Here is a 20,083-nt window from a genome sequence, read left to right as displayed (position 1 = left end):
CTTCCTTTTGTGGTGATTTAATTGCACATCCTACAACTGCTGCTCCAGAATGATCATGGGTCACTAGCTTCTTGAATTTAATACTATCTAATAGGCTCTGTCTACTAGCTGTCTACTAGCATTGGGTAAAATAAAACATTTTTAATTAGGTTTAACATTTCTTTATCAATATTATTCAGTGTTGAATGAAAGGTATGAGTTTAATTACTTTTATTATGATATATTACTATGCTTCCTATTAATTATCACTAATTATGCTTTGGAACAATCAGTATGTTGAAAACGCACCTATGATGCTGTCGGTAGGTAGATAGCTCACTAGGTTTTGGATCAGATCTATAAATTAGTTATTAGAATTGCATGACTTTTTTTTAATAGAAAAGTGAACTTGGTGTATGATTGAATGAGTCAGCAATAACATTTTTTAACAATTATATTTTAATGCAACTTTTTCATTGGCCAGGTTAGAATCAACTTTTTATAATTTACATTTTATTTTGATGCAGAATAGATAAATGCAATTTATTAAAGTCTATTGTACATTTATATAAAACATACATTTTTTATACAGTATTGCTCAAATGTTTGGGGTCAGAAAGATTGATTAAATTAAACATTAAAAATGTATACTGAATTTCAGATTAATCCTGTTCTACTGAACTTTCTGTTCTTCAAAAAATCCTGAATTAATTGCATCAAAGTTTCCACAAAAAACAGTAAGTTTCAAATTTAAGTGTTACATTCAAATTACATTTGAAACTATATAAGAAAAAAAGTATTTGGAATTGTAATAATATTTCACTATATAGCAAATTTTAATGTATTTTGGATCAAATAAATGCAGTCTTGGTGAGCTTAAGATACTTTTTTCTAAATCATCAACAATAATGGATTTAATATACCTTTGTATTAAGCTGTATTTTAGCTTTTAGCTTTATTGACCAATCAGAATCCAGGGCCAGAAGTATTCTTTTTGAAATAGTGAAAGAGTTACAAAATATGGGAGCACAAGAGCTGTCGATAATGTAGATTTTGATTTGTTCAGAAATCACAGATATAATATATACCTTCAGTGACAGGCGCTGTGTTAGCGGTGGTTCTTTGGGACTCTGCTGTTGGCCTATTTCCTCTCGGTACGATCAGTTAAGACTTTGAGATCAGCCTCTCGGCTTAAGGGGAATTTGGGCCAGGCCTTCTCGGTAAACCCTCTGTATCAAGAAAGTCCAGGTAAACCTGAAGTTTATAGGAATTATAAAGCTCTGCTTGACTGTTTTCTTTCGAGTGCTTGCCCTGGGATCCATTAACCCAGACACACTGTGTGCCATCCGACTGTTTTGGGGCCTGTTATGGAAACCTTGCTTTGTGTCAGTCCAGCACTTATGTCTGTTTCCAGGCCAGTTGTTATGTTTGTGACGTGTTGGCATGCATGTCAAGGATGGCTTTTATTATGGTGATTTAATACAGGAATGTGACGGTGGCTCGGCAACCATGCAAACACATGCTCTTCCTGTTGTTAGGATGAACTTCCAGGCATTTCTGCACACATGAGCTTGTACTAATGTACTGCTGTTGTATATCAATGCTGATAGGTGTGTGAGTGGGTCTGTGTGTGTGCAAAAAAAAATCTCAATGGCTGTATTTGCAATTGCATTCTACCATACTGCTCTTGCTTATGCTGTGTGCATATATTGTATGTTAATTTATATTTTTCAACTTCCTCAAGTTGATCAATTTGGCATGGATTTCAGTAGTTTGGCTTTAGTTTCCCCCCAGAGTTTAGTTTCAGTATAATTGCACATTTGTATCATTTAAAAATGATTTATGTCGTTGCATCGCAGTTGGGTTGTAAATGTTCCAGTTATAGAACATAATGTATACAAATAATTTAATAAAAATCAATTAATTTATAGCCATTTTTATTTTCTTACCTTTGGAAAGATTAATATGATTTTAATTGATCAAAAAGAGACCAGTTTGGATTTTAGAACTAAAAATAAAGAATTTTCATTTGAATTGCGTCACACATGTTGGTTTGTAAATCAAAGTGCACGACGAAGAAGATATCAAAATAGTTCTTTTAATTATCCACAGGAACGAAAGGGCACAATCAAACACAAATTCAAATCATCAAACATCAATAACAGACAAAGCAAAAATGGAGAACAAAGATTTTTAAATACTGGGAACACAATCAGTGGGAAACAGAAACAGGTGTGGGGTTAATTAATAAACTAAACAAGAAAAGGAACATGACCAAATAAGGAACTCAGTAAGAACAGAAGTCAATACTGTGACAAATTGTGTGCGACAAATCATGTCTTATCAAATAAAGAATACATTTTTTTTTTTTTACAAATTACATTCACCAGTGTTAAAACTTTACTGGGAACAAAAGGTAGTTGTTTAAGAAAGGTCTATTTGTTCATTGTCATTTTGTCATTTTAATATTGCTTTTTACTTTGTACTATTATAATATTCATTCATATTTTGAATTCGAATTTGAATCTCTTAGTTTTTACATTTTCATTGTAGTTTTGTTGTGTTTTATATATATATATATATATATATATATATATATATATATATATATATATATATATATATATATATATATATATATATATATATATATATATATATATATATATATATATATATATATATATATGTATTCTTTAGCTTTTTTTTTAGGTTTGAATTTTTAGTACTTCAACTTAAATTTATTTATCTTAGTAAGTTGCCAAAATATATATATATAATATAATAATAATATATAAGATATTAAATATATATATACAGTTTTTGCTTTAATTATTATAAACATCACCGGTTTCACATAGTATTTTAACAGTATACAGTTCCCAATGATTTCAACACAGTTTCCATTCTTAGGCAGACACCGAAAATGGCTGTACTGAAAAAAGGGTCCCATTTCTGCCCATTATGGTAGAATAAAGTCTTTTATACTGACTGATGTTTCATATTTAGAATGTGTCAAAAGATGTGAAACCTTTCCAGTCATCCCGTCTGCAAGGTAGAGGGCTCTTCTTACAAAAGAAAATGCCACCGGCCCCAGTGCTGCGTCTCTCCAGTAAGTCGTCTCTCTTGCCAGAAAGAAGGTGGATACCATCCAGGCCTGTGCCTGCTGAGGTTAGCCACAGATGGAGGGCTTTCCCCTACAGACACGGGGCTTAAACTAATAGATAATGCACATGTTCCCTGCGGGCATCTCTCCGGCCAGCCGAAGCGCCTGACAGACAGGCCCATAGTATAAAGCAGCTTTCCTCCTAGAGCCCTGTAAAGCATATCTAATGGTTTTTTGTGTTGCGCTACCTGCTTGAGACTTTGAGTTTAGCCAGCTGGAGTTTTTTGGCTATGAGCAGCATGCTAGTGCCAGTGTTTCCACTTACAGTCAGTCCAGTCCTTTCTAAAATAAGTTCTCGTTTGAAAAGACGTGACACTGTGCAGGCAGAAGACGGATTTTAAATGGATGGGTTCGGATTGTGTTGATTAATTTAGGTCAAGGAGCAAGCTACGGTCAGGGCGATTTGAACGTCTGGGTTTGAGAAGGTGTTCACCTTGAGAAAGCAAGTGCCAGGTTTCATCTTTGAGGTCTTTGATGGGGTATTTGTAAAACTGGCCCCCATCTGTTGCATGCCGATGTACTTGGATGGAGATTTTAATTGGGAGAGTCAGGCTCAGCAGGACTAAAAGCACTTGCATACTAACTACCTCTGAAGTGAACTATGATGAAGAAAGCAGGAGGGTGTTGGATTTGAGCTGTAAAAAGTATGAGATGCCTTTAATAGTTGGTTTATGCTTTATGTATTTGTAGCTAGATGGTGAAGAGGTGTTATGCATCATAGCTATACCTATATTTTGTGGTTTACCACAACTGAAACTGTATTGACCAATTAGCATCCAAATGGACATTTCAGCATTTCGATGTGTAGACATGGAGCATTAAAGGAATAACTCACCCAAAAATAAACATTTGCTGAAAATACACCCACCCTCAGGCCAAAATGTAGGTGAGTTTGTTTCTTCAGAATCAATCACCAAAAGAATCAGTTCGGTTCAGACGCTCTGTGTGTCGGTCTGCTTCACGCTGAATCACACATGCGCAGTATCATCAGCTCCTAGTTCACGAATAGGACGCATCTGACAGAAATGGTTCTTGACTCGTGAACGAGTCATTATCTCATTATTCATCTTCAGTTCTCTCTTCACAGCAGTTCAGTCAGTGTACTGTTTGAGTGCATGCATTACTCCGGGATATTGGTTTGTTTGAACTCCGAGGGAGTGTCAGCCACATTAAAAAAGTTAACAGCTTAAGTCATTTGTGGATTAATGTGTATTGGAGACGCGAGGGTGAGGGTAAGTTATTAATGACTTATTTTGCTATCTGTTAACCCTTTAACAGATTTTAACACTCTATGGCTTTCTTTTTTCTATGGAAGGCAAAAGAAGATCATTTGAAGAAATTATGGTTTCCAAAACACTGGTCCCATTAAGTGCTCAAATATTTTTTGGGGCCACTGTATGTTTTTTTTGTTAGTCTGTCATTAACAATCTAAAAATCTAAACTGACTTTCAACATCCCACAATAATATGTCAATTAAGATGCATGTGATACAAATACAAAAACATAATGTCTCACAACATCTCGGGTTGATATTTGACTTGCATTTAGAAACATTATTTTGGGCACTTTTGATTTCATAGTGAAGCAAATGCAATTGAAAAGCTCATTATATGCATGTCTAAGCACAATTTTGAATATGTAGTAATTTGTTGTTTTAGTTTTATACATATCTAGGTTTTGATTTGATTTGCAAAATCACTTCTAAAATATCTCAATGGTTGGTGAAATTGAGCAATTACTAGCCAATGTGGCTGGCACAAAAAAGTTAATTTCCTTCGCTGGTTTAAATGCAATATAATCCTATGTGATGGACAGAAGCTTTGTGGGTCCTCTATTAGCGTCACACACTTGTGGTTCTCGGATCAGTTCCAAACAGCCCTCAATTCCCAGAATGCACCTAGTAATAATCTGGAGTCTCGTTACATGCAGTGCCTTGCTGCAAAAGAAGTGATGCACACCTCATATACGGCCATCATTAAAGAGTCATTTCATACTCTGCCGAAATGAGTCTCAATCAATGGATGCTTTTGTCTGTAAGTGTAGATGAGCTGTAGTCTATCCATCTATCCATCTATCTATCTATCCATCTATCTATCTATCTATCTATCTGTCATCCATCTATTGTTTCTTCTATTGTTCTATCGTTCTGTTGTTATATCTGTCTGTCTATCTGTCTTTTAGACAACCCTTGGATTCTGAAGTTTGTATGTTTTATAAAACATTAAAAAATTCCATGATATTTAAAAATGTATCGAAAGTCTGTAGCCCCTTTGACTCTATATTTGTAAATAACAGGCAAGTGAAGCATTTGATTACGCAGCACTTTGGTATTTAGTACAGAATTTTCTCTCAACTTTGTGTGTGTGTGTGTGTGTAAATGTACATGCCGAGCTGCTCCTAATTGTCTTCAATTAAAGCCTGAATTCTTTCCAACTGCTAAAAAACACGTTTCATCACCCCACTGCCTGCTAATGCTTATAAGGCCTTTTTATGCAATGACACCCTTGATCTATTTTTAATGTGGCATTTCCATAAATTCGCATCTCTGAAATGCCGCTTTTGACTTTCAGGTCCTCGTGCCAAAAAGGATGTTAGTAATGCCAAAGTTGGGATGCTAATCAAGACTCTCTTAGTTGTATGGGACATCTAGTGTTTTACCCTGAGCTCTTTCAGTCGAGGCTTGTGTGAAGTTCCATTTGCCTAATCCTCAGAGACGCCTGACAAGATGTGGCTCAGTCAGAGGCTAATGCTTGACATTTGAAATTAGATCACAATGCATGCGATCAAGTTCAACGTGATATGCAGATATTAGCTGCAGATGTTTTATTATCAAAGGATTTAGTGCTGTGGAGACATAAAACAAGGGCTTAATGAGGTTGATGCTGGACACATTGACAAGAACAAGGATGGGTCGGTAAGATTTTAATTTTGTAAGATTCCGGTAAGGAATTAATACTTTTATTCAGCGAGGATGCATTAAATTAATCAAATAAGACATTTATAATCATAACAAAAAGTTATATTTGGCATAAATGCTGTTCTTTCCAATTAATCGAAGAATCTTGAAAAAAAAGTCACAAAAATATGAAGCATCACAAACTGATCAAAAATCATGTTTGACATTAGTCTTCTGTTTTGACTGAACTTTGCCTCTGAGGAAAATACTAAGCAAAAACGTGTCCTCAGCTACCCTCACAAAGTTCAACATGAACTGCAACATGACGACCAAACCTCCTGTCTGAAATGAAATAGTTTTTAGTGAAAGACGTTTCATTCATTGTTGCCAAGCCGCTTTCACGGTCACACTGCAGACAGAATTATCCTCAGACCTCGACGTGTCGAGATGTTGATAAGACGAGAATCAAGATGGAGAAGAAATTAAACATGTTGGTATTGGTAGAGGAATCGTGCCAGGCACGTCTCGCTTCGGGTAAGAATGCAGCGGTGAGATATTTCTATTTCTTTCTGAGAGTTTAATTTGAAATATTTAATTGAGATATTAAATCCTCAACTGCCCCCAGCACAGAAATAATAGCAACCAATGTAACAATAACTCAAATTTATCATTGCATTGTTCTTTATTAATAGCTGTTCACATCCATTTCCTATCATACATTTATTTTATTTCAATAACTTTCCTTACTTTTATGGTGTTTTTGTTCATTTTGGAGCTCGTTATTGACAAGTCACTGAAAAATAGCTGTGTGGAGTGCGTTACATTGTAAATATTACAGCTTATGGCTTTCAAACGACTTGAGGGGGCGTAAATGATGACAGAATATTCACTTTTGGGTGAAGGATTCCTGTAGTGTGGCTGAATGCTGTTATTTCCCGGAGAGAAACACAGGGTCACAGTGTGTTGACCACATGATGGTAATATTAACTTAGGAGACATAATTGTGTAACTTCATGTAGAGCAGTCGAGCGTGAAAGCCCAGCATTACAGCTGCCATCGGTGATATTCAAGAAAAGTGTGTGTATCCTATCATCCTTTCCCTCCACCGCTATTAATCAAATCTGGAAAACTTCTGGAATTTAACCTGGGCCAAAATGGCTGGATGTTATTGTAGGGCTCATGTTTTTGCTCGGGGAACAGGCCTTTTTGAGGTTCTGACTTATGAGCAGGGAGTGAAAGTTGGATTGAGTGTGCTTGGCTTTGAAAAGCACACACATATACACACATGCATGCAGGTATAGAAGAGAGAGGAGGATATAAGTTCTGGTTCAAAACCTGGTGTAGTGTACTACACACACTAAAACTAAAGCTACATTAACATTAATCCAGATAATTTTGAAAAGGCATGATAGAAACAAGGTATTTTACTTTGCCAACTTGGTTTGCAGAACACACATGGTGCCTAATGCTATCTAAGTAGGGAGCTCACTAGGTTTTGGAGCAGAACTATTTAGAATATTTTTTACAGTCATGTTAATTCACCTCATGTGGGTTTTTCGTTTCAAATATTTAGCTGTTTTTGTCATTAAACTTTCAACTTGTGTGTGTGTTTTGCCGTTCCTGCTATGTGGGGGGCTGTGACTGTTCTCAGATCAGCTTGTATCGACTACTTAAGGGACTCACATGGGCTGCACACCTGTTGTGTCAATTCCCTGCATTCAAGTTCGCTCAAGGTCATATTTCTAACACAGTGGCCACGTTTGAACACATATGCGAACTGCATTATGTTTGTGTGTGTCTCCTGTCTCACCCCCCCGGACAACAGGTGTGGCCCCTAAAACAGAACAGCCATCTGGATCTCGTTTGTCTGTCTTTTGAGAGTGCGCCGATTGAGGAATTGCCTCATTTTGCGGCCTTATTTCACATACTCTGACACGGCGTTCTTTGGTCGCGGCTTAACGTTAACACATTACGGCAGCGTCCTCTTAAGTGGATAGTTCACCCAAAAGTGATTTTTTTTTTCTTCAGTAAAGACGATTTTAGCTGAAACTGTAGCCCTTGGTGATTCAGAAAATGCAAGTCAATAGCCACTGGTACTTTGAGAGTCAAGAAAAGCATATCAGGGAGCACAAAATTAATACTTGTGGCTCCTGATGATATATTGAGGTCTTATGAAGCAAAACGGCCGGTCTGTGCAAGAAACTGAACATTTACAACATTATTACCTGTAATCCAGAGTAATCTCTGGCGAACCCAGTGTGATGTCCGGTTCACAGATGAATCATTCTTTTGAACCGTTTTTGTTTTTGTTTGTTTTTTAAAGCAGATTAAGCAGTTTGAAAGAGTTTGTGGCCCAAGCAGCACAGATCTACAAGCTACTCAATCAAAACTTATTTTCGGACGTCCGACAGGTTCCCTGACTTGCAATGAGCCAAGATACTGGCCTGTATGATCCTATGTTGCTGGTTTTTGCCACCTGTTTCAGCACTTCAGTTCCTCTAACAGTCACTGTACTGAAGAAACAGTTCCGACTCATACCATAGACCAATGAGCTGGTGAATTGTTTAGTTTCATTTCTTGATTTTGATTGGTTGGTAGCTGTTTTATTTGCAATAAAGCAGAGCCGACTGCATCACCCAATGGTTCTGTGCCATAGCAACATAAACAGTCAATATAGCATCAACATCAGCAAAATTAACTATTTATTAATTATGTAGTGAAGTATGAGTAACCCCAGTTTGTTTTATCATTCGCCTTTAATTATGAGGCCAAACCCTTCCTTCTAAAAGAAACTCTTCTCATATGCGAGCTATGTGTGTGGAGGTAATGTTACTGTATTTATTAGTTTTATTTTTCAGCTATAGTACTGTTTGTCCATTAATTTACACTGTAATGATGCTTGCAAACTCGCGTTGTCCCACGAATTGGTCTGTTTTATTTAAAAGATGGAAAATAAAGCAATAAACCCCAAGTAGCCGTGGTTTACTGTGAATTTATAACAGCTAAGGGACGTTGATAGACACGACGCAAAGCGAAATGATGATGTTAATAAAAACATTAATCTTTCCTCCAAACAATGTAGTTCCTCAGAAACGGTTGTGGGTCCCTCAAAGTGGTTGCCAAGCAACACACAAATATAAACAAAGGTGTGTTTTGTTTGTAGAGTAATTTACAACAGCTTCAAACTTAGCTCAACCAATCAGAATCAATAATAATAATCAATAATTTTGCAAATAATGATTTTAGTTTCTTGCACAAAATGATTGTTTCGCTTCATAAGACCTCAATATATCGTCAGGAGCTACAGGTATTTATTTCATGTTCCCTGATATGCTTTTTTTTGACTCTCAAAGTGACAGTAGCCATTGCCTCACAATTAACAGTTTCAACTAAAAATCTTCTTTGCTGTTTTCTTTACTACTAAAGAAAAAAATCCACCTATGACTATTTACTTTGTAGGACGCCTGGAGGGAGAAGATTGAGCCGCTAAGAATTTATTGTTCTGAGAGGAATTCCAGTGTTTGAGAAACAGGAACAGATAACAAAAGGATAGATGATGCCAGGGTCGTCTCTGGGGTTGTGGAGCAGAGGTTCAACAAGGTTTAACTCAAACAGAGGCTTCTTTAAGACATTCTTAACATGCTGGACAGATCAGATATTGTCCTCCCTCTGTGCTTTATGTGTCTCAATTAGGACTTTGCATGAAACACTGGTCTTAAACTAAGTTGTTACAAACAAAATGAACAAAGAGACCTTAGAATGCGAGAAGAAATATTCAACTCCCCAAAAGCAATTACCTGCTAAATCAAATGAGGTCAGAGAATGTCTCATTCGCTGACGTTTTATGGGTGAGGACAATCAGAAGGACAAATTGTCTGTGGAGAAGTGGAGTCAGCAGGGAACTACGTCTTCTTCCAGAAGATGTAATGGGAAAAGTGTAGCTGGTGCATGTCATATTACTTTTATGAGTTTAGATTCCATGGTGCGTTACAACCCACTTTCCGGCTTATATTTTATATTTTAAGTTTCCCCTGATTTTGAGAATCAAATGCAAATAGCATAAAATAAGACAACGGATGTGTGGTTCCTTTGACATATGAATTTACAATTGAACTAAAGACTTAAAAAACAGCTGTTTTAAATTGGTTTGCAGTATTTATTTTTCCACAATCTCTTTTTCCTGTATTTTTTATCAGATAAAGGCAGCCTTTACTGGACTGAAGCAGTTTAGGTTTGCATGATTATCCACGCATCATTTTTTAGACAAATCATGTTAAAAAGTGAGTTTTAAATTTGATCATCAAGCTTTTAGGGAGCACATGTTGTTTCCCTTTTCAATCATCATTGTATTGCACTGGATTATGTTTTATCTCCACAATAAAACTACAGAGCTTTGATCATAAAATGTTTATAGGCATTTTATATTAGTAATAACAATGTCATCTTACTTTTTGGTCATATTAACATCAACATCTGCACCAAATTGCATATTTTTGTTCAGTTTGTGCATCTAAATAAAACTTGTTTTTTTCCTCCTCTATTATTCTGACTATATCATTATATGGGCTGTAAACGCCAGACGTATCAAAACATAAAGTGTCGTGCATGATATAAAACATAAAATGCATACAATTTAATTTAATTTACATTTTCTATGTCTAATGGTTCAATAAACTTCATAAACATTTTATATATATATATATATATATATATATATATATATATATATATATATATATATATATATATATATATATATATTACATTAAATTTATGCATTTAGCATCTTACAGTGCATTCAGGCGATCAATTTTTACCTATCGTGTGTTCCCAGGGAATCGAACCACCAACCTTTGATAGTGCAATGCTCTACCAATTGAGCTACAGGAACACTATACAGGGTTAAAAACATTTTGTATTGAGTATTTTTCCAGTTTAGCTACATATTTAACTTCAGACGTTGATGATAAGGGGAAACAGCAAGGAGCATCTGCAAGTGTGTAAAGTTCATGGTACCCAAAATTAAATTAGATTAATTCAAGCCCTAAATTTGATAGCTGTTCAATGTTTTTTTTCTTTTCTGTCCTGGCTGTCATGCTATACTTGCAGATCTACGGCATCAAAAAAAATGAAGGAATACCCAGTGGTTTTCATTGAGATGGGCAGCACTGAGTAACCATAGCTACATTATTGGAGTAATCCAGCTGAACTCCGGCCCGCTTACTGGTTCCCGCTCGCAACAACCAGTCGCTAACTTTTATTACAGAGCGCTCAGATGGATTAGGCCTGAATCGCAACAAAGAAAGGCTGTGCATAGATTTTACGCCACATTACCCCTTCCTGGGAACTGCCTATCACCGGCTTTGTTTGAGAGAGGAGCTGTGTATACACCTGCTTTGTGTCTTGCTACTACACACACACACACACACACACACCAGCACAGGTTCATCCTTTATTCAACCCTGTAAGCAAAATTAAACAAGACGATCCACGCTACTAAACTGTACAAAGAGAGGCCTGTAAACCATCTTACATCTGTATTGTGAACACAATCATGTTATTGTTTCAGACAGGTTAAACTTATTTTTATTATTTATAATAATTATTATTATTGAAAATATTATTTATGCAAGTATTTTGAGAGTTTTTTTGTAATAAAATGTAATATTTGTATTTAATATATATATATATATATATATATATATATATATATATATATATATATATATATATATATATATATATATATATATATATATATATAAATACTATCATAAATCATAAATCATAAATCATAAAACACACACACATATATATATATATATATATATATATATATATATATATATATATATATATATATATATATATATATATATATATATATATATATATATATATTGTTTTATGATTTATGATTTATGATAGTATTTAATAAATACATATGTACATTACTTTTACCAGGCAAACCACTTTGTATTATTTTAGTTCTAACACATGTAGTTATATTATATTATATTATATTATATTATATTATATTATATTATATTATATTATATTATATATTTGAAGAGTTTTATGTTTTTATTTTTTGTTATTTTTTATAAAATACATGTAATATATGAATATTTAATTATTTGATTATATATATTATCAAATACATAACATGTAAAATATTTGTATTTAAATTTTATTTTCTAGATAAATAGTATTAACAGAGTCTTCTGTGCAATTACTGTAGGACCCATTAGTTCACATTTAAGCAGCTTTGGTGACATCAGCCTAAAAATTTTTGCATTTTGATGAAGGATTACAAAGACAAACATTATTATTATTATTATTATCTTGGAAAAGAATGCACATATTGTATGAGTCATGCACAATAAATAACATGTATTAAGAAAATAGGTAGGATCAATTATCATTTAATGTTGACTGTTAAAGCCAAAGGCCATGTGCTGATTTGAGTTTGGCTGATGTTTTCTGTTTTCACTGAGGTCATGTTGTTTGTTCTGGATTGCTCGAGTCAGTGTGTTGCACTGATCAAAGGCTGTAAATCGCTCAGGATCAGGGGACTGTATGGTTATATGGTCATTCTGCATCTAGTGTTTGATATTCAGTCCAAATCCAAATTAAAGTAAACATTTAAGTGCTTATACAGCACCTCATTTCTTTAGATCATATTTTTCTTTTTCCTTTCAACTTTGCATAGTATCAGTTCTGAGTCTGATAGAGCAGATGACAGCAGGAGACCAACTTTGGCGGTTTGTGTGTTTGTTTCTTGGGCCTTGTTCAGGATAACAGGATATATATATATTCCAATTATTTATTAGATACAAATATATATTTACAAACTTGTTAATTTTCAAAGATTTTATAAATAATATTTATAAAAATATTATTATTAATATTATTAAATAAAGTATATTTCATATATTTGTATTTAATATTTTTATTTAATTCTAAAATAAAAAATAAATATTACAATGATATTGTAATATTTATTTATAATAAACAATAAAAAGATAAAAACACACATTCACACTGAAACAGTTTCAGTGCTTAGAAAAGGCTCCCCTGTGGTTTACAATGCTGTGGGTGATATTGTTGAATATTAGTGCAACAGCAGCTCATAGATGCTGATTAGAAACTTCAGCTGGGCTTTTGCTCTGGAGTGTTGAGATTTGGGCCGTGAGCCCAGATGCTCCGTGGGGTTCAATGGCGTTCCTCCTCCTCTTTCTGCCTCTGTTTCTCGTGTGCTCTCATCCTGTGTGTACTTGTGTTTCTGGACTGCTTTGCGATATCGTAAATCTGATAAGCATGTAGTAGTGTTGTTACCTGGGAAACCCACCCGTGGGATGTTTGCTGTCGGTTGGGTGGAACAGTGTGTTATTTGGCAAATCAGAGCACATTCCACGAGATCTGCAAACACTGCTACTAATGCGTACAGACACATACACCAGCGTCACAGCGTTAGATAGACCTTCAGCGCTCAGATGAGCGCTCAAACTGTCACCACGCTGCTAGTGTGTTGTAAATCTGATCGCTTGGGAAAGTAATAGCGCGACATGCCACAGCAGGCCGTTCAGTTTGAGCTCGCTCGTTTATTCTGCAGGAAGTTGCAGAATGTTTAAGATCACAATCAATGAGTGCACTTTTTTAGTACTCATTATTTTTGCTTTAATTTATTGAATATCCTTTATCATAACATGGTCACCAGAATTATATTTTTTGTTCAGATATTCCTAAAATGCTTAATTAAGTTACAAGTTATTTCATACTGGAAGTGTCTATTTTTTTTTCTTTATGAGAAATGACATTTTTAAGCATTATTATAAAACAGTTTTTTTTTTATGTCCCTCACGTTCATTTTATTGTAATCTTTAATTTTTTTAATTCTTATTTTAGTTTTACTTTTTCTGTATTTTCTGATATTTAAATAAGTTTGCATTGCCTAATAATTGTAATATTTTAACATTTCAAGTTGTATAAATGAACATTAATGTATTGTGAATGGACATATTGTTCATGAACTTCTTAGAAAACGTTGAGAGACTTTCTAGGAGTTAGAAAAAACAGTATAAACAGTAATATTGTGAAATAATATTAACATTTTAAACAACAGTTTCCTATTTGAATACATTGTAAAATAGAATTTATTTCATTGATGCAAAGCTAAAAAAATTTTAGCATCATTACTCCAGTCTTCAGTGTCACATGATCCTTCAGAAATGATTCTAATTTGTTGATTTGCTACTCAAGAAACATTATTATCAATGTTGAAAACAGGTGGCTGCTTCATTTTTTTTTTTTTTTTTTTTTGTGGAAACTGTGATATGCTTTTACCAGGATTTTTTGATGAATAGACAGTTCAAAAGAATAGCATTTATTTAAAATAAAAGTACTGTTTACATTTGTTTACTGTCACTTTAAACCAGTTTAATGTTTCTTTGTTGAATAAAAGTTTCAATTTCATATATATTTAGATAGATAGATAGATAGATAGATAAACTTTAGAAAAGTAGTGTACAGTTAATTAAAGTGCTATACAGTTCTCATATTTGTTTTTGGAAGAATCTTATTAGAAATGTTTGGTTCATATTGAGTCCTCTGAATTTTTTTGACTGCAGACTTTGGCAAATTTGAGCAAAGTTTTCATCTCGTTTCATCTCTTTTGAAACTTGACATGAAAGATTACTGAGGTCTTTTTCCAAAGTTTCAGATCTGATTTACGCACTCTCCACTCGCGCTCCATTTGAGAAACGTTTGAGATTCTGAAGAGATCTCACGCTCATCTTTGATAGCGAGGTTGGTCTAATCTGTCGGTCGTGGCGTCCTCCTCCTGAAACGCTGCTGGGATTCGTGTTGACTGTGGCGAGGTCTCGGCATCTGGCCAGCGCAGACCCTCAGCGGCCCGCTCCGGGAGCGAGGTGGATAAGAATAACTGAATGTCATGGAGGGCTTCGGTGGACTTAACTTAATTAGGGGACGTTTTTAGATGAAAAGCCTGCTTCACAGCTGCAGGTACATGTAACAGGGGGCCTCTGAGCTTCCATGCCCCTTTCCTTATTTAACTACTTCTTCCTGATATAATGCTGCTAAAAAGGCCACCTGGCATTCCCGCTAAATGATAGAAGCTTTGTGACAGGTTTGTGGGCTGACCTCCACGACCTGATGATATTAAAGGAAAGATCGGCTCAGATGGAAAGCTCTTTCAAGCTGGAGAAAGGTGAGCCAGAGGTGAATATTCATAGGTTTTTTTTGTGTATATCTTTCTAAACAGTAGCTCTAGTATGCATTAGTCATGGAATTTGTTGTTAAGGTCGCCTGTATTAATTTGCATAATCTTCTGTCGTCTTTTAATATTCAGAGAGACCATAGAGTAAAGATCTAATAAGCTGTAATAAGGGCAATCGACCGTCATGCGTTATAAAGCTGTTTATACAGTCAAAAATCATACTGTCTTGCATGTATATCAGTGTTTTTTAGTTTTATATTTAACTATTTGTCACTTTTAAATGCAAAGACTGTTCTGCATTGTTGATTCACATACAAAACTAACAGAAGACAGATTTCATTGTTTTTTTGCATACTGGATTGCAAAAGTCTATTTTGCATACATTTAAGCCACTTAAAAAGATGGATCTGCATTGTTGACTCTTGTGCAAAACTGACAGAAAACGTCAAATATGTTATTTGTTATGACATTTTTTTCTTATATACAACCCTAATATTAACTAACTAAACTAATATAATTTTTAAACTGTAGTTGCAAAAACTACTGTTTACTGCAGGAAATGCACATTTGCTTTTTTAATTGTGGCTCAGATTAACTGAGCTGAAGTGATGAATTTAGGCTTTTATTTTGCTAAGCAAATGATATTACTGCCAGTAGCAGGCTGTTCTTCAGCAGGGACTGATGGTTTGCTCATGACTTCATCTGCCTGCTTTGGGCGGTTGATTAGCTGATTGACGACATGAGGCGGTGGAGCTGAGGATAGACGCACAGATCAAGGAGAGAGCCGGAGAGTTTGCTTAGCAGACCCTTTTCTCCACACACGGCTGGGAATTCTTTCGTGATGGGAGGATTTTCATAACTCTGCATCTGTTCCGAACCGATGTGTTGCTTGATGATGTGCAGATTGTATTCGCTGTGTCTGTGGTTTTCCTTTGCAGATGAACATCGGGATGATTGTCACTTCAGTTTGAGAAAAAAGAAATGATGCTTTGCACTTTCCCACGTCCCACCTTGTTTTGCCTGTAGCAACATGTGTGTTAAAAAAGAATAATAATCAAGTGTTGATAAAACTCAAAAACCTGAAGCAACCAACTACAGGGATTTGTGGAGGAATATGTTAAGATTAAATGTATAAGTAATAAAAGTATCAATTTAAAAACTTAAGTTGGTCTGTGCTTTCATCACACATAATATAATAATAAATTCTATGAAACCAAAATGTATGCTTTTTACTTTTGGGGATCCCAAAAACAAAACAAAAAAATCCCAAAATCCCAAAACAAAACAAAACAAAACAAAACAAAACAAAACAAAACAAAACTGTTTGCAGTCTGAAAATGTTATATCTTAAAACTGTTAAATTATAATCCGTAAATTGTAGTAAAAAAATACATGTATATTTTAATAAAGTAAATAAATAAATGCCTAATTAGCTAGGACACACTGCTACTAAAATCTAGTTTTGTACCCATAACATGTACTAACAATGGAATTTACCAGCCAATTTACCAATTAACAGGTTTTTATTGTAACATTTTTACATGTTTAGTCAAAATTACGGTAATTTTTACAATGCACCGAACTTGACTTTGAAAGCTTCTTACCATTCATGCTGTTGCTCAAACTAAATGGTCAAAAATTACTTTAATTAATATTTTGCGTAAAGTCAACTACATTGATTAGTTTTTCAGCCTTTAATAGTTGGATTTTGGATGATTGACAAAAATGATGCATGCTCAACAAGAGATGTGAACATATGTAGTGCAACTGCTGTTCTCCAGCTGTGATGGGCTGGTTGGATGTTGACTGCTTCCATGTGAAGACACCGCAGTTGGGCATTTCTCCAGCCCACAAGGACCACAGCCTTCAGTCCTCACACACCTCAGGCTGTGCTCTCAATGAGCTGCCCACATGAAAGCTGTGGAACATGTCCAGAGCACATTATTTCTGACAGGTACCTGGCTTCATTAACCTTACGGGACTTACACCTTGATTAGTTTCCCATCAGCCTCATACATCTGCGGCACTGCTTGAATATAATGCTGTGTGGATGCAGGCTGGTGTGCGGATTTTACCAGAAGTCTCCTGGCAGGTTCTGGTTTTAAAACTGGTTTTACTTGAGGGTGCAGACTGTACATTAGGCATAATTGTTTGTTGCGTTTTAATGGCATTAATGCTTTGTACATACTTTGTAGTCTCATTTGTGTTAAAAATGATACACAGTGAGGAGAAATTGATCTGCAATAGTCGCATACGCTCAGATGTTTGGATTAATAGAGCAAAACAGCAATAGATATTTTCATTATGCATGGATTTTATGTTCAGAAAATTAGGACAAAGAGCTTGCTGCTTTTGGCAGATTGTTTTCTCCTACAGGTCCAATAAAAAAGATGGATAACAAACATATAAAAAATTTGGCATAACAAAGTGCAACAATTCCAGTGCAACAATTTCAGTTCCATTTCATTTGTCTCTTTAGCATTAACAATTTTCCATTTTCTCGTTGAACCCATGCTGCACCCAAATGATGTTTATTTTGTTGGAAAACCCCTTTCGATATATCAGGCTTTAGTGAACATGAAATCAAAACAAATACATGTTACTTTCTTAATTATTTTTTCTTTTTTTTTTGCACATTATTCAAATTGAAATGTCTGTCTGTCTGTCTGTCTGTCTGTCTGTCTGTCTGTCTGTCTGTCTATCTATCTATCTATCTATCTATCTATCTATCTATCTATCTATCTATCTATCTATCTATCTGTCTGTCTGTCTGTCTGTCTGTCTGTCTGTCTGTCTGTCTGTCTGTCTGTCTGTCTGTCTGTCTATCTATCTATCATTCTGTCATGCATCTATCCATCCATCCATCCATCCATTTTGATGCACAGGGTGCTGTTTTTCCGCGTTTGCTTATTGTGATGTCATGAATGTCTTATGCTCTGGTGCATGTGATCTTTATCCTCATATTTCAGTTTAGTTTTCATATTAGCCTTAAATCATATTATGCAGCTTTTGTTAGTCTTCTGAGACCTTTTTCAATTCTGCAATAGCAAAACCTCTCAAACCTCGGCTACTGCTGTGTAAGTATCACAGTCTCGCAATCATTGGTTTCCAATGGATAAATCTCGTCTCGCTTCATTTCTCATCTATTATTGGGATGCTGCGGCTCCTGGTAACTAGCAAAGAGACTGTTTGTTAGATCTTGAATCCATTTGATTTAGATTCTTGTTAGATTGTTGTACTGCACTTCAACTCGCTTTAAGAGCACGGATAGTCATTATCTGTCGGGTCTGTGTATGTTGTAGAAGTGGGTTGTGTATTTCTATCTTTGAGCAAGAAATACAAGACTGGTGTTTTGTTTTGTTTTGTTTTGTAGTATATTTCGGGCACCTACCTTTTTTGCAGAATGAGGTTTACGGTGTAGACGCGACTGCAGAGATTGATCTGCATTTGCATCATATGCTGGCTTCACTTGAGTCTAATCTGAACTGAGATGTTCAAGACATTTATCACCGGAGCCCCTCAAGCCAAATATAGCAGAAGCATTTATTTGTCCATTTGTTTGTTCTGTCTATTTTCACTCTTTTTTGATCTGCTGCTTTCCTTTCGGCATGCACAATTCCTCTCGCTTTTTCCTTTTCCCACCCGGTGGAAAGCTTTTTAATCAGAACAAATGAATCTCTCATCCTTGCGTTTATTTTTACTCGAGCCACTCTTTTACCTTCTTTCCAACTAACAGCTAGTGATCAAAGCTTGCTTAAAGGAACGTAATTATTTCCCTTTTTTCCTGCCAGAGAAACCAGGTCATACCAGTTGAAGGTGGTCAGACCCACTCAAACGGTTTGGATTTGTGGTTAATCAGCTCAACTGAGTCTTCAAAGTGGTTAACCAGTCCTGATCACACAATCAGTCCATCTGATCAACCATCTAACCAGCTTCTTAAATCGTATTGTTGTATATACTACATGCACAAAAAAAGTGTTAGCTAGTTGATTGTAACTAGACTCTAATAGAACATATTAGACGAAAATATTGTGTATATACACACAAACTATTATCAATGTTTTTAATATATGAAATGCATTGTATGTTATGGTTTTCTTGATGGTCTAAGTTGTTTATTGACTGGTTCAAGTTGGTTTAAGTGATTGATCAGATGATACCATTCGTAATCATGCAATCAGTTCTTCTGATTAATCATCTAAATCAATTTTTTTTATATATTACATCTTGTTTAAGATATTTTTTAGCTGGTACAAGGTGGTTTACCAGTCCTTATCATGTAATCAGTCCATTTGATGAACCAAACTTCTAAAGACCATCTTCAGAAGCTGGTTTTACTTGGATTTTCAAGAGTGACTGGACACTATTTGTAAGTATCTATCAAATGATGTTCCAGACAGATGTTCACCTTTGTCTCGTCTGGGAGCGCGAGAACCCATCCCTTCCTGCCGTTTTTATCTTATCTGGATCTGCTGTGCATCGGCCAGATTTCTGACGTACCTCTTGGCTTGCTCTCCGATTAGTTATTAAGACCCGTTTTCAGACTGCAAAGTCCACCCAAAGCAAGAGTGTACAAATAATCTAGCCTGGGACGTGTCCCATCTGTGCTCATAGGCCTCCATGCATTTGGCAAAGAGAGACGGCGATAAATCAGAGCAGTCTGTCGTGAGAAACTGTGGCATCCTTAAGTGGATGTACAACTGATGGTCTGCTAAACAGAAGAGCTGGGGAATTAATAGGTTCTGTTCCAAAACCTGGTTAGCCACATACTTAGACAACTGACTTCCAAGACAGCATCTGAACT

The 20,083-nt window shown here is 35.3% G+C and overlaps 1 protein-coding gene across 1 annotated transcript in view; it reads left to right on the top strand.

Annotated features, from left to right (window-relative positions):
* The window catches only part of LOC113105686 (ADAMTS-like protein 3), a 152,575-nt gene that overhangs the window by 22,554 nt on the left and 109,938 nt on the right, over positions 1-20,083 (top strand). The gene's annotated exons all lie outside the window — the stretch shown is intronic.

This window comes from Carassius auratus, chromosome 7, assembly GCF_003368295.1.
Source record: "Carassius auratus strain Wakin chromosome 7, ASM336829v1, whole genome shotgun sequence".
Taxonomy (NCBI): Eukaryota; Metazoa; Chordata; class Actinopteri; order Cypriniformes; family Cyprinidae; genus Carassius; species Carassius auratus.
Note: the sequence above shows the minus strand (reverse complement) of the source record. Positions and strands in the feature narration are given on the sequence as shown.